We start from the raw sequence: 12,518 nt of genomic DNA, 5'->3' as shown, positions 1-12,518 counted from the left end.
ATTAAGAAAGTAAAACAGACACCAATGAATACAAGTCTTTCACAGTGTAATATATCTTCTGTGTACTTCCTATATGTCTTAAAGACACTGGAGAATGCAAGAAGACACGGCGATACACACTAGGAAACACATAACACACACACACACACACAAGACTCATACCCGAAATGTTTGCAGATGATGCCGTGGTCCTGGGAGAACTTAGGAATGACGTGCATTGCATCACCTAACTCTACAAAATCGACTTCAAGACAAGCTCCGTGAGTTGGTGCAATGAATATGTGGCTGATGAGGTTCAGTCCAGGGAAACGCTCCGTTATGAAGGATAGAGAGACCTGGACGATGACGATGATGTCATCTCTTTCTCGTTCGCTGAGTCCACGGGGAAATGAAACAAGAAAAGTTCCCAAGTGCACTTTCGTGTAATAATCACATCATCAGGGGAGATACAAGAAACGTAACAGTCAGTTGATATACAACGAAAAGTCTCAGCTAGGACGCCATTTGGTTGATATATATATATATATATATATATATATATATATATATATATATATATATATATATATATATATATATATATATATATATATATATATATATATATATATATGTTATGGTAATAATGTTAATTTACATGAACCTGACACTTCAAATGAGGAGAGGATGTTTATATTGTTATTGAATGCTAACGAGTTTCGCTTTATCTGCAGTAAAAGTTAACATGTGAGGAAGATCAAATCAACATTATCCCAAAGAAGAAAAGTAACATTCATTATATATATATATATATATATATATATATATATATATATATATATATATATATATATATATATATATATATATATATATTGTGAGAAACAAAATGCGTCAAAGTTAATTTAATAAAAGTCGAAGAATTTTATCCTGGGACGCTAACAACTTCACTCTAAAAGTAAGGGATATAGAGAGCCATATTCTACTTAACAATTTGGTGCAGTTTATGTTGGTAATGTGTATAGAAAAAAAAACTTCATATACATTTGGTGCATTTGGATGTCGGGTATATAAATAAATAACAAAGAGAAGAAGAGAAATGAGGGAAAGATAAAAATGAACACCTCTATCAATCTTTTTCTTAATCTATCTTGTTTTTGTTTTTTTTCTTTTGCAAGTCTAGAACTTCCTACGCGCTCAACACAGGAGCAGGGTAAGGCGAGTTCCTTCGGGTGCAGGGAAGGGTCGGTCATCTCCCCCATCCCCCCCCCCCCCCCCCCGGGGCAAGGCTATGCTCCTTCCCGTCCAACTGAGCGACAGTGAGAGAGAGAGAGAGAGAGAGAGAGAGAGAGAGAGAGAGAGAGAGAGAGAGAGAGAGAGAGAGAGAGAGAGAGAGAGAGAGAGGACCCCGAAGCACCTGCTCCACTCTCCTTCCCCCCCCCCCCCCCCGCCCCCTTATCGGCTCTGGGGGAAGCCAATGGCGGAAATCAATGCCATCAACATCGGCGGGAGAATCATGAAGGACCAGGACCTGCAACTACGTCGAGATGTGTGTCTGTCTGGCGGCGAAACTGAAAGAAAATAGATATACGTATGTCTACCCAGCTTGCCTCCCCCCAAACCCCACAAGTTCTCCTGAATTACGTGATTTATATTGAAAGAAGGCAGAGCCGTGTGTGTGTGTGTGTGTGTCTGTGTGTGTGTCTGTGTGTGTGTCTGTGTGTGTGTCTGTGTGTGTGTGTGTGTGTGTGTGTGTGTGTGTGTGTGTGTGTGTGTGTGTGTTCAGGAAATCAACATCCTAAGCACGACTGTACGACCCTTGGGCGACGATGGCGTGACTTCTGGCTTGACCCTTGAGGGGTCAGGTCAAAGGTCAAGCCACCCACATATACACCCTCCCAAGTCGGCTCCTCATACCATCACTTTAGGTACAAGAAACGTAACTCCAACACACTACCTTGTCCATGCCTTGTATCACGAGCGTTTTGAGAGACGAGCTGAGCCAGGAGAGACAGAAGTCTTGTCATTCATCCTAACCAAATAACCAATCTTTTCGCTTCTACCACTATACACCACCACCACCACATGAATTCTTACCAACCAACCAAACCAAACCAACCTCCAACCCAACCCAACCAAAGCCTTGGCTAGCTATAACCTCGGCGGCCCAAAATCAACGCCAAGGCCTCAAGTTATGCACACAGTGCGTTATCAAATACACAACCCTGTTTAGATTAGGGATCCTACATGCATAAAGCTCAAAAACTATACATTCCAAATGAGCATTACGAGTGTTTTCGCTCAGCAAACCCTGGGATAACAAAATGATAAAAAAAAAAAAGGGTCACGACTTTTCAGTTTAATCGACTGATGTTTGATGATGAAATAATCTGTGTCATATGGTAAATCATCAATAGAATTACGTTTTTTTTTTAGTATTATACAAAAAAATTGTTACCACACTTTTGCTCGGTATTTTATACAAATCTTTCCTGGGTGATATATATATATATTTTTTTTATCCTCTTTGCTATACAGATAATGTTGGAAATCAAAGGTCAGTACTTCTTGAATAACATTGTACACTGCTACATAGGCCTTAAACTTATAGATGCGTTTATCTCGTCTTGATCCAGCATGTTGTTCTGCGAGAAGATCTGCCACTTTGACTTTCTTTCCTGTAAAAAAAAATTTTTTCTTTGCGTCGACGGGGTCTTGGTCTAATGATCTTGTCATTCTTGCTAAGTTCTCCATCTCTTTCTCTCTTCTTCACATTTTCTTTACACTTCTTTTTTTTTTCATTGTATCTTCTTCATCCTTCTCTCTTCTGCTGTTCCATTTCTTCATTCTCTCTCTCTCTCCCCCCATCGTCTTCGCGCTCATGCATCTTTCTGCTGAAGGAAATCAACGGTTAATAAATAAGAACAGAGGCAAGTCAGCTGGCCTACACCAGTGGCACACACATCAACCTAACATAAAATATGGAACCCAAGTGTATAGAGTGACCTCTTCCCTCTATACAAATAGGTAATGAGATCATTATAATTGATGACTATACTTTCAAAGCGATTTGAACACCAGCCACTAACTTACTATAATAATGGATGGGATATTGTTAAAAATACCATGGATCTAACTATAATAAGGCTGATACTCAATTCCAATCATTTTCTGTAAGTTGATCATTTTGCCAGTGAAATGATAAATGGTTTATATAATATCAATATGACTTATATAAACTACTACTCTACTATGATCTTCATTCATCTTTTACGATCATATGATCGAAAATTTATGGTCATTATTACCTTTCTACATCTATAATTAAGGGATATAAGTAGCTGGATATATCACCAAATTATCAATTTTATCAAATAACAATTTTCAACTGATTTTCATCAATCGAAGCAAACCGGAAAATCATCTTTGGTGATCAAATGAAACTACGTAAATAACCAGCGTTCAATAACGAGGTTTTATATATATATATATATATATATATATATATATATATATATATATATATATATATATATATATATTGGTCAAGAAAAATTTACTTATGATAAAAACTCTTAATGTCAGTATATGACTGAAAGCTGTTTACATCAGGAACAAATGATAATTAATAACTGAAACAAAAAGTAATTAACGAAGTAGGAGAACTAGAACAAAAGAAATAAGAACAGCATTAGTTACGAGCGTTTACACAATAGCTATGCATCACCCTCAGGGTAGGCAGTGAATGAAGTGGAAGGAAGGAACTGAAGGAAATGAATGAAGGCACCAAGTAAGACGTTGTTCTATAAACACAACACAGGGATACTTTTCTTAACAAAAGCCTCAAGGCAAAAATAGACAGTAAAAATATCCTCAGCCACGCTCATATCTTGTCTAAGAATTCTGTATCATTTTTTTTTTCCTCTCTCTCTTGTTTTTCTTAGAATAAATTCTTCGGGAGGTATTTCTACCGGAGGGTTTATTTTTCTTTCGTTACTTTACTACCCCGGCTTTTTTTGGCGAGTTTATTTGGCCGGTCTGCCGTCACTGGAGAGAGAGAGAGAGGGGGGGGACATGTCTTGTTGGGATATGGACGCTATTGATAGGCTCCCTACACCTCCCAGTGAGCGGGGGCCATGTCCCTCGAAACCTCCATGGTAGGTTCAAAGTCCCGTTAGGGTAGGACGTGTCCCTGGACATGGCCACCTCTGGAGGGCTCAATGTCCTGTTTGTGATGGACATGTCCCTGGACATGGCCACATCTGGAAGACTCAATGTCCCGTTAGTGACGGACATGTCCCTGGACACCCCTGGAAGGCTCATCAAAGATCTACCGTCACTAAGACCCATGACTCGGGTGGACACTGAATACCCACTGGAAATCTCAACCAGAGCTATGAGATTTCGGCTGATCAAGCCCGTCGCATCTGTATTGCTTTACCCTTTGCGATGTTCGGGGATCATTCATCTACCCACCAGAGGAAGGAGGAACGGCCCTAGTGGGTGGAGGGCGATGCGTCGTCTGCATGTGTTACCCTAAAAGTTTTGCCCATCTTGGCGGGCCATCTTGACTTCACGTTAAAACACTCGTCTTTAACTTCAGCGTTTCTTTCTACCCCCTCCTCCTCCTCCTCTTCTTCCTCCTCCTCCGCCTTCCTCTCTCTCTCTCTCTCTCTCTCTCTCTCTCTCTCTCTCTCCTTCTCCCTTCCCCTATTTCTTTTTCTTTTCTCTCTCTCGTTCTACTTCTCCCTCTCCCTCTCTCTACCTATCTATCTTTGTATCTAGTTTGCCTCTCTCCGTCAATCTCTCTCTCTCTCTCTCTCTCTCTCTCTCTCTCTCTCTCTCTCTCTCTCTCTCTCTCTCTCTCTCTCTCTCTCGCATACAAATCTTCACTGTCTGTCAGTCAATATATTTCTCAATTTCTCCCTCTTTCTCTCTCTCTCTCTTTCACATACATACTTATATGAAGAAAACGTGCCAAATAATGCACACACACACACACACACACACACACACACACACACACACACACACACACATAAGAACAGGTTCACAGCAAGAACATCTCTTTCAATTCTACCGATCTAAAGTTTGCTTTAATATATATATATATATATATATATATATATATATATATATATATATATATATATATATATATATATATATAGATAGATAGATATATATAGATATATAGATATATATAAGTACGGTACCGTTACATGTCTTCGTAACACTCACGGTGATGGGAAAAGAGAGAAGAGAGAGAGAGAGAGAGAGAGAGAGAGAGAGAGAGAGAGAGAGAGAGAGAGAGAGAGAGAGAGAGAGAGAGGAAGTTGATTGAGGTGTGTGAAGGGAGGGTTATAATAACCTTCCAGGCAATGCAGAGGTTATAATTACAATCATCTCTGGGTGAAAATAAGAGCACAGGAAAGTGAAGGAAAAAAAAAAAAAGTCATCATGCAAAGCCAAGGTTGTGACCGAGTTATGATTGTGACAGAAAGCCAAGGGTTGTTGGGGCAGGTTGTAATGACGAGCCAGCTGGTGTGAGGAAGAACTCCGTTTATAAGTCCCAATCTTGGGACATAGACTTAACAATATAGACAAATAAGGAACATTAATACATGGAATCAGTCCTCGTACATCTCCCAATACGAAGACACCTTTCAAAGATATCAACTTTTTATCTTTCTCGTTCGCTGTTTCCCGCGTTAGCGAGGTAGCTCCAGGAACAGACGACGAAAAGGCCTCATTCGCTCACATCCAGCCCTCAGATGTCATGTTTACGAATTAAGAAACGTGGCTTCGTGTGGCAACCGTACATGTTGAAAGCCTCTTCTCTATAGCCGTGTGTGTACAGTACATAGCATCTTTGAGTCTGTCTGTCAAGATATATTTTGGTATACTGTGTCCATAACTCCTTTTGGGTGAGCGTCCGTGTGAAGAAAGCCAGACCAAAAAAAGTGAACAGACGTAGCTATGGTCTCAAACATCCTCTTATCTGTATCCCTACGGCTGTATCTGTGGCTGGCCTTGTGTCACAAAGCCCTGACCTGCCATGACCCCAGCTCCTCTCAAGGTTGACCTTGACGGATGCGGACACTCCCTCCTGCGTTTTCTCCTCTCAAAATAGACGTGTGTCATATCAAAAAAGCCAGTAAAGTCCAGTTAATCATGTATGTCCTACAGATGAAATTATATTGGAATTATTATTACGAATCAAGCCTGTCTCGTACTATACAATGAGTGTTGGAATTCAGTGAGGTAAGACGTCAGCTCTGTGCCAGTAGATGTGTGAGGTAATAATAATGAGGGAATTAATCAGCTCCTCGAACGTATCACGTAACACCAGGGAACACTCAGAAAATGTCAAGTCTCTGATTCTAATGATCACACTTTGTGATTCGTTTCCAAGCTGAAGGAGCTCTTTCTTCCTTATTGTCTACCGTCATATTAATCTAGGCTTCCACCACCACCACTAGCTTTCGAGCGAAATCACTTTGCCCGCAGCTACGAAAAAAATGGCTGAGCTATGGTTAAAATAGATATATAATTAAAATGGTCAAGCTAACAGGTTGTACCAAAGATCCCCAATACTCGTTCTGAACGTGGCGTAACTATAAGTGCAATATCTACCCAAGCGATCGTTAATAAAATGGGAAGAGGAGGAGGAGAGAGGGGGAAAAAAAGGAAGTAACTTACCGGATTTAAGTTATGAGTTTAAGTTTGTGAGTTGCTATCGCCTCTATTATTAGACGAGAATGGGATATACAGACCAGGGCCTTCCAGAATTCGAGGGGGAAAGTCGCGGATACAAATATAGCCGCTGAAATAATTCTGAAGTGGTCGTGTGTGTGTGTGTGTGTGTGTGTGTGTGTGTGTGTGTGTGTGTGTGTGTGTGTGTGTGTGTGTGTGGGTCAGATTCTACTTGAAAAATCTGAAACAATAACAACATGAGTAAAAATCGGTCGAAAATTCAACTCTAGGGAAAGTTGGTAGTCCGCCGGAGAGGTGGAGGGCAAAAAGGGGACCTACGGAGAGGCACCCGAAGGGCCAGAGTCACTCGGGCCATCGCTCTTTCCCTTCGCTGGGAGGGAGGGAATGGAACAAACCCAGCGAGGACGGAGTGATATAAGATAACCCAACGATACACCGACGCCTCTATCCACCCCAGGTCACCGTGACCCGGGAAATGATATACCGTAGAAAACTGATCCCGAGGGATAACTCCGAACATTTATGACGTATTTCGTTATTCTTCTTCCTTCTTTAACCACCAGTTCCTAAAGCACGACAAATCGGGTCAGGAAAATACGTTCTATCTTAACATCAGACTGCTCGAAGAAATTTACTAGAGCCATTAAGAGATCAGAGACCCGGGGATATATATATATCTATATGGACTTTGTAAGGCAAGGTGACCAGAAACTCTTTAAGACAATGTAAAAAAAAAAAAAAGCGTCAAACTCGAGCGGTCCATTTATGGAATCACTTCTAAATGCTGTGATAACAACTCCTTGGGAGTGAGGAGAAGAAACCCGCAGTCCATATTCTTTATTCCAATGTGTATACACTTTTTTTTTTTGTACTGTAAAACTGACTTAGGGTACCGCTTATGACTCAAGGGCCGTAGAGGTGCTCATGAGGCAAGTGATATCTAGGAATATATATATATATATATATATATATATATATATATATATATATATATATATATATATATATATATATATATCCGTCTCACGAAACAAGGTATTGTCTAAGAACCAGACTGAAGGCTGGTGGTCTTCCCTGATCGAGAGAGAGAGAGAGAGAGAGAGAGAGAGAGAGAGAGAGAGAGAGAGAGAGAGAGAGGTTTCAAAGTGGTTATGGCCGATGGAATCCGGTCACTGATGGCAACGTTGACAGCTCGTGAAACAGTGAAGTGTTTTGGGTTGTTCCCGTAGAATTTTGGCGTGGTAGGGAGTAAGGGAGAGGTTCAGAGTTTTAGCGTGTGTGTGTGTGTGTGTGTGTGTGTGTGTGTGTGTGTGTGTGTGTGTGTGTGTGTGTGTGTGTGTGTGTGTGTATGTTTCTCTCAAATGTTATTGTGGTTTATATTCATTAGTTATCAATGCTCATGCGCGATACGTATGACAGATATGTGAATAAAGATAAGCTTTCGTGTGATCGTCTCTTCTTCACTAAACATAACAGTAATGTGAGATAGTTCTACACTCGTGGGGGTCCCACGTGTGTAATGACCCATCTGTATTATGCGGGAAGAGAGTTCTATACTAGTGGGGCCCCTAACTACTGTAGGCTTGTAACTGTGATTATTTAGTGTGTGATTACTACTTCTGTGCTATGGGAAGAGTTTTACAATCGTGTTGCCCTGTATTCTACATTGTATGAATGTTTGTCTCTACTATGTGTGTATAAACACACACACACACACACACACACACACACACACCTAAGCACAACACACGTTGGCTCGTGTGTGTGTGTGTGTGTGTGTGTGTGTGTGTGTGTGTGTGTGTGTTAAGATTTATTTAACATGAGAATGAGAACAGTCAGGTTTACTGTGTGTCACCTGCAATGTCTGGGACTCGAACCTGGGACCCTGTCAATCGTAGGTAGTGATGCAAACCGCTCCTGCATATGCATATCGTCATATTAAGGCTTTGTCGTGTGGTGGGGAGTCGAACCCTGGACAGCGAGACCATGAAACCCATACTCCACCAACTGAGGGTGACTGTAAAGACTTTATCAAATATTATTGGCTGGACGGGATTCGAACCGAGTTTCCTGGATTTACAGGGTTGACGCACCAATGCAAAGGGGAGAATGAGCAACTGGGTAAACTTTAAGCTGACTGCCTTGAACGGGCCTCGAACCCTGAGCCTGAAAGATTCATAAGAAACGTGTGTGTGTGTGTTTGTATATATATATATATATATATATATATATATATATATATATATATATATATATATATATATATATATATATGTCGTATACATAATCCTCAGTACTACCATTCATTTTCTTTTTAATGAGAGAATTGCTCATCCTAATAAATCACAATGTCTATCACAATGTCAAAAACTAGATGCATATTTTAAGGATCTGAAATATTCAGAATTTCTCCACGACAATATATATATATATATATATATATATATATATATATATATATATATATATACCTGTGTATGTTTGTTTGTTTGTATTCATGGTTGGACAATGGTCTCCTTCTATACATACGCAATACGTATTAGGATATGAAATTAGATTTATATGACATGTTACCTCACAGCTGCGACGGCTTTACCTCCTCCCGAGGTTTCTAATACCACAGGAATTTTTTTTTTTTAAAAGATTAATCAGAATTCATTTGTTTCGTCGTTGTGACACGCGTGAAATATTTCCCGCCTTACATCCTGCCTGACAAGGAAATAAACCATTTCTTATCCAGTCTGACATGAAGTTGAGGAGATAATGCTGCTTGTGTGTGTGTGTGTGTGTGAGAGAGAGAGAGAGAGAGAGAGAGAGAGAGAGAGAGAGAGAGAGAGAGAGAGAGAGAGAGAGAGACAGAGAGAGAGAGAGAGAGAGAGAGAGAGTAAAATAAACCTACAGGAGAACACAGACTTAAGCACTCACCTTGACAGACGTGGAGTTTGTCATTCTGCCGGCCATCTTGAAGGTGCTCGTATCGAGTGAGCCAGTGGCTGGTTGGTGGTGGTAGTCGTCTTCGAGTGGGGGTGGCGAAGCAGCAGCAGCAGCAGCCTCCGACACTCAACTCCCTTGAGGAGGTGAACATTAAGCCGGTACTGATCCTGGGAGGAGTTGGTGCGAAATTAAACTCACGTTCCTTCTGATAGCATCAAGTCTTAAAAAATTACGGTCCTTAAGACTAGCTAAACACTGGCACAGTTCTTGGGTCAAACATTATCCCATTGGTCTTTTGTCTTGCATAAAGTAGAGACACGTACTTCACGTATCCTGTTCTTTATACATGAGTCTTTAACTCACGTGAATGCTTATGGAAGTTCAATATCACATAATTGACAGCACGTTCCTGCTGCTGTCTCATCACCCATACGTATACAATAGACTAGTCCAAGAGATTAACACTTCAGTCAACTCGTCAATGAAGAAATGTAGGTCCCAGCAGTAACACTGTGCATGTAAGAGTTCTGCCCACAGCTTTAAACGATGACATTAGATAGTCCAATCTTTTCCAAGCACCACCGTCTCACAACACGTACAGTACAGGATCCTTGTCTCCTTAACATGTTGGTCAGGTCGGAGTCCAAACTTATGAAGAGGACTTGTGAGTTAATCTTTAGCACATCTCGCATGTTACGTCTCCATTACCGGGGCCACGACCCTAATTGGGGTCCATGAGAGAGTATCCGGGGCACCCCGAAAAAGGAGATTCAACAACCAATCACAGTGTCAGTGGAGATAGTAACGACCAATGAGCACAAAGATGAGTCGCCTCAATCACTTACCTGGCCACAGAGAGAGGTGTTGAAGACACTCACGAGGGTAGGGCCCTTTTGTCTTAGAGGGAGGTGAGGAGGTCCACCTCACACTTAGAGTACCACTTGAGTCTTTTGTTTGACGCTGGACGGCCGCTCCCAAGACTCTTCAACCCGAGTGTAGGACCGCTTAGAAAATGGCTGAACTTGGTCCCTGGGTAAAAGCAGTCGCGATTTTGTTACTTTTATTTCTAATCCCCATTCCTCCCACCCCCCTTTTCCACCCCCTCCCCAAACCCTCTACCCTCGTGTCATTTATTTTTTCCCATTTTTCCCCACCCCCCTGGAGAGAGAGCTAACTCAATTTTTGGTCAAGGAAATCCACCTCTTCGTCCTCCTCTCTCCATCATATATGGTTCATGGTGCAAAACACTCCCTTATGGTGATTTGGAATATGTTCTTTGTCGAAGGATCGATTCAAATTCCCTTCTTTGAGACACTCTCCGAGGCGCATCTCCCTTCTTTCATCTTTTTTGTCCGCGTCCGCGCAGCCCGAAGTTGCCAAAACTCCCGCCAAAACTCGCCCGACGCTCGATACAGACCCACCGACCCATCTGAATATTGATCAAATCGCCTATAGTGGGGTCCGATGAACGACTGTATACACATATATAATACCATTCGTAACGACAAGCCTGGCGGTGTCGTATGCTTTTGCTAAAGGCCGGTGTTCTTCGGCTCATTCGTACGCAATGTTAATTAGCATCAGCCTGCATTGTGCTGCCATCTCTTGGCCACCAAACGAACTAAATAAATCAATGGGTCTTGAAGAAGTGGCGAGTGGGATTGCTCGCTGAATAGTAATGAGTGAGCCTTAGCATTTTACACGGATAACTTTTTCCCCCCTTCTCCTATTTTCATATCCTACAGGAACTTCAGCAGGAGGCTTTGTGTAAATACTATAAACAAATGTACGCGGAGGGTTTCAGGAATGGGGGGGAGGGAGGAATGCCATGAAAACTGACGGTTTCCTCAATAAAGAACCTAAGTTGAAAGGTAGCATACATCAGGCAACAAAGTATGGAAAAGAAGTACGAGGGAGGTGGATGAAGGTGGGGGGTGTCCTGGAGGAGGAGGAGGAGGAGGAGACGGAGGAGGGTAAGAAGGAGGGTTTGGGGGGAGAGAAATGGGGGATAGCGGGGGGGAATGGGGGGATTAAGGAGGTGCAGCTGGGGATGAGGCGGGTTTTGCGGGGGGGAGAGGGAGGGGTCAGGGGGGACGAGCTGTGGCGGGTAAAGTGGGGGGGTTAGCGGGGGGATCTCAGGGAGGGTCAGCGCGGGAGGGAGGGAGGAGGAGGAGGAGAACTGCAGCGCCAGGCTTGCCAACCCTACCGCTCCCACCACACCAGCTTCTCGGGACCATCTCCTCATCGCCGCGACCAACTCCTTCCCCAACGGAGACGCCCCACTTGCCTCCTTCGGTCCCGCTGACGTTATCGTAAAACCCTAAATCGTATAAGGTATTAAATCAACCACCAGAACCCCGGGAGATAACGTAGAGACAAGAGATAGAGAGAGAGAGAGAGACAGAGAATCATACGCTCTCCATTGACGTCCGCAACGACCCGGGTCACACGGCCATGCTGAAATACAACTACCCTCATTTCTACCACTCCCCTGGACGTTGAGCATCCCAGTTCTTCACCATACACATCGCGGGATGAAGGATCTACCCAACGCCAACGACTGTGAACGGGTCCTTCGCTCGTGAGAGGTCGGGGGAGAGGCAGGAACAGGTGGGACTCGGAGTTGACAAGTTTTAAATTCCGCGGTAACGGAATACAAGTTGCATTCTGCACACATGTAGTTCATTCTGACGCAAGCCTATCAGTCCGGCGGTGGTGGCCATCCCCGCACAGCTCCCTCGCCGCCAACACCCGCCGACGACCACGTGTTCTCTCCCTCCCTCGCGTCACAAAACCACCACCACCACCACAGTTTAACCATTTACGTCTGGAAGTGGAGGAATCTCGCACAGATACGACGGTCGTACACTGGCGAGAAGTCAGACGTT

At 42.7% G+C, this 12,518-nt stretch overlaps 1 long non-coding RNA gene across 10 annotated transcripts in view; it reads right to left on the bottom strand.

Annotated features, from left to right (window-relative positions):
• Nucleotides 1-1,413: 1,413 nt before the first annotated feature.
• The window catches only part of LOC139760087 (uncharacterized), a 267,067-nt gene continuing 255,962 nt past the window's right edge, over nt 1,414-12,518 (bottom strand). For 9 of the 10 annotated variants that reach the window (XR_011715237.1, XR_011715242.1, XR_011715235.1 and 6 more), the window contains 3 exons: nt 10,476-10,659; nt 9,622-9,797; nt 1,414-2,873 (listed from right to left, as the gene is read on the bottom strand). This is a non-coding gene — a long non-coding RNA (uncharacterized lncRNA). The remainder of the gene's footprint in view (nt 2,874-9,621; nt 9,798-10,475; nt 10,660-12,518) is intronic. The other variant, XR_011715243.1, reaches the window with a different exon arrangement.

Source organism: Panulirus ornatus, chromosome 35 (genome assembly GCF_036320965.1).
Source record: "Panulirus ornatus isolate Po-2019 chromosome 35, ASM3632096v1, whole genome shotgun sequence".
Classification (NCBI taxonomy): Eukaryota; Metazoa; Arthropoda; class Malacostraca; order Decapoda; family Palinuridae; genus Panulirus; species Panulirus ornatus.
This window is presented reverse-complemented; position numbering and strand designations above follow the sequence as displayed.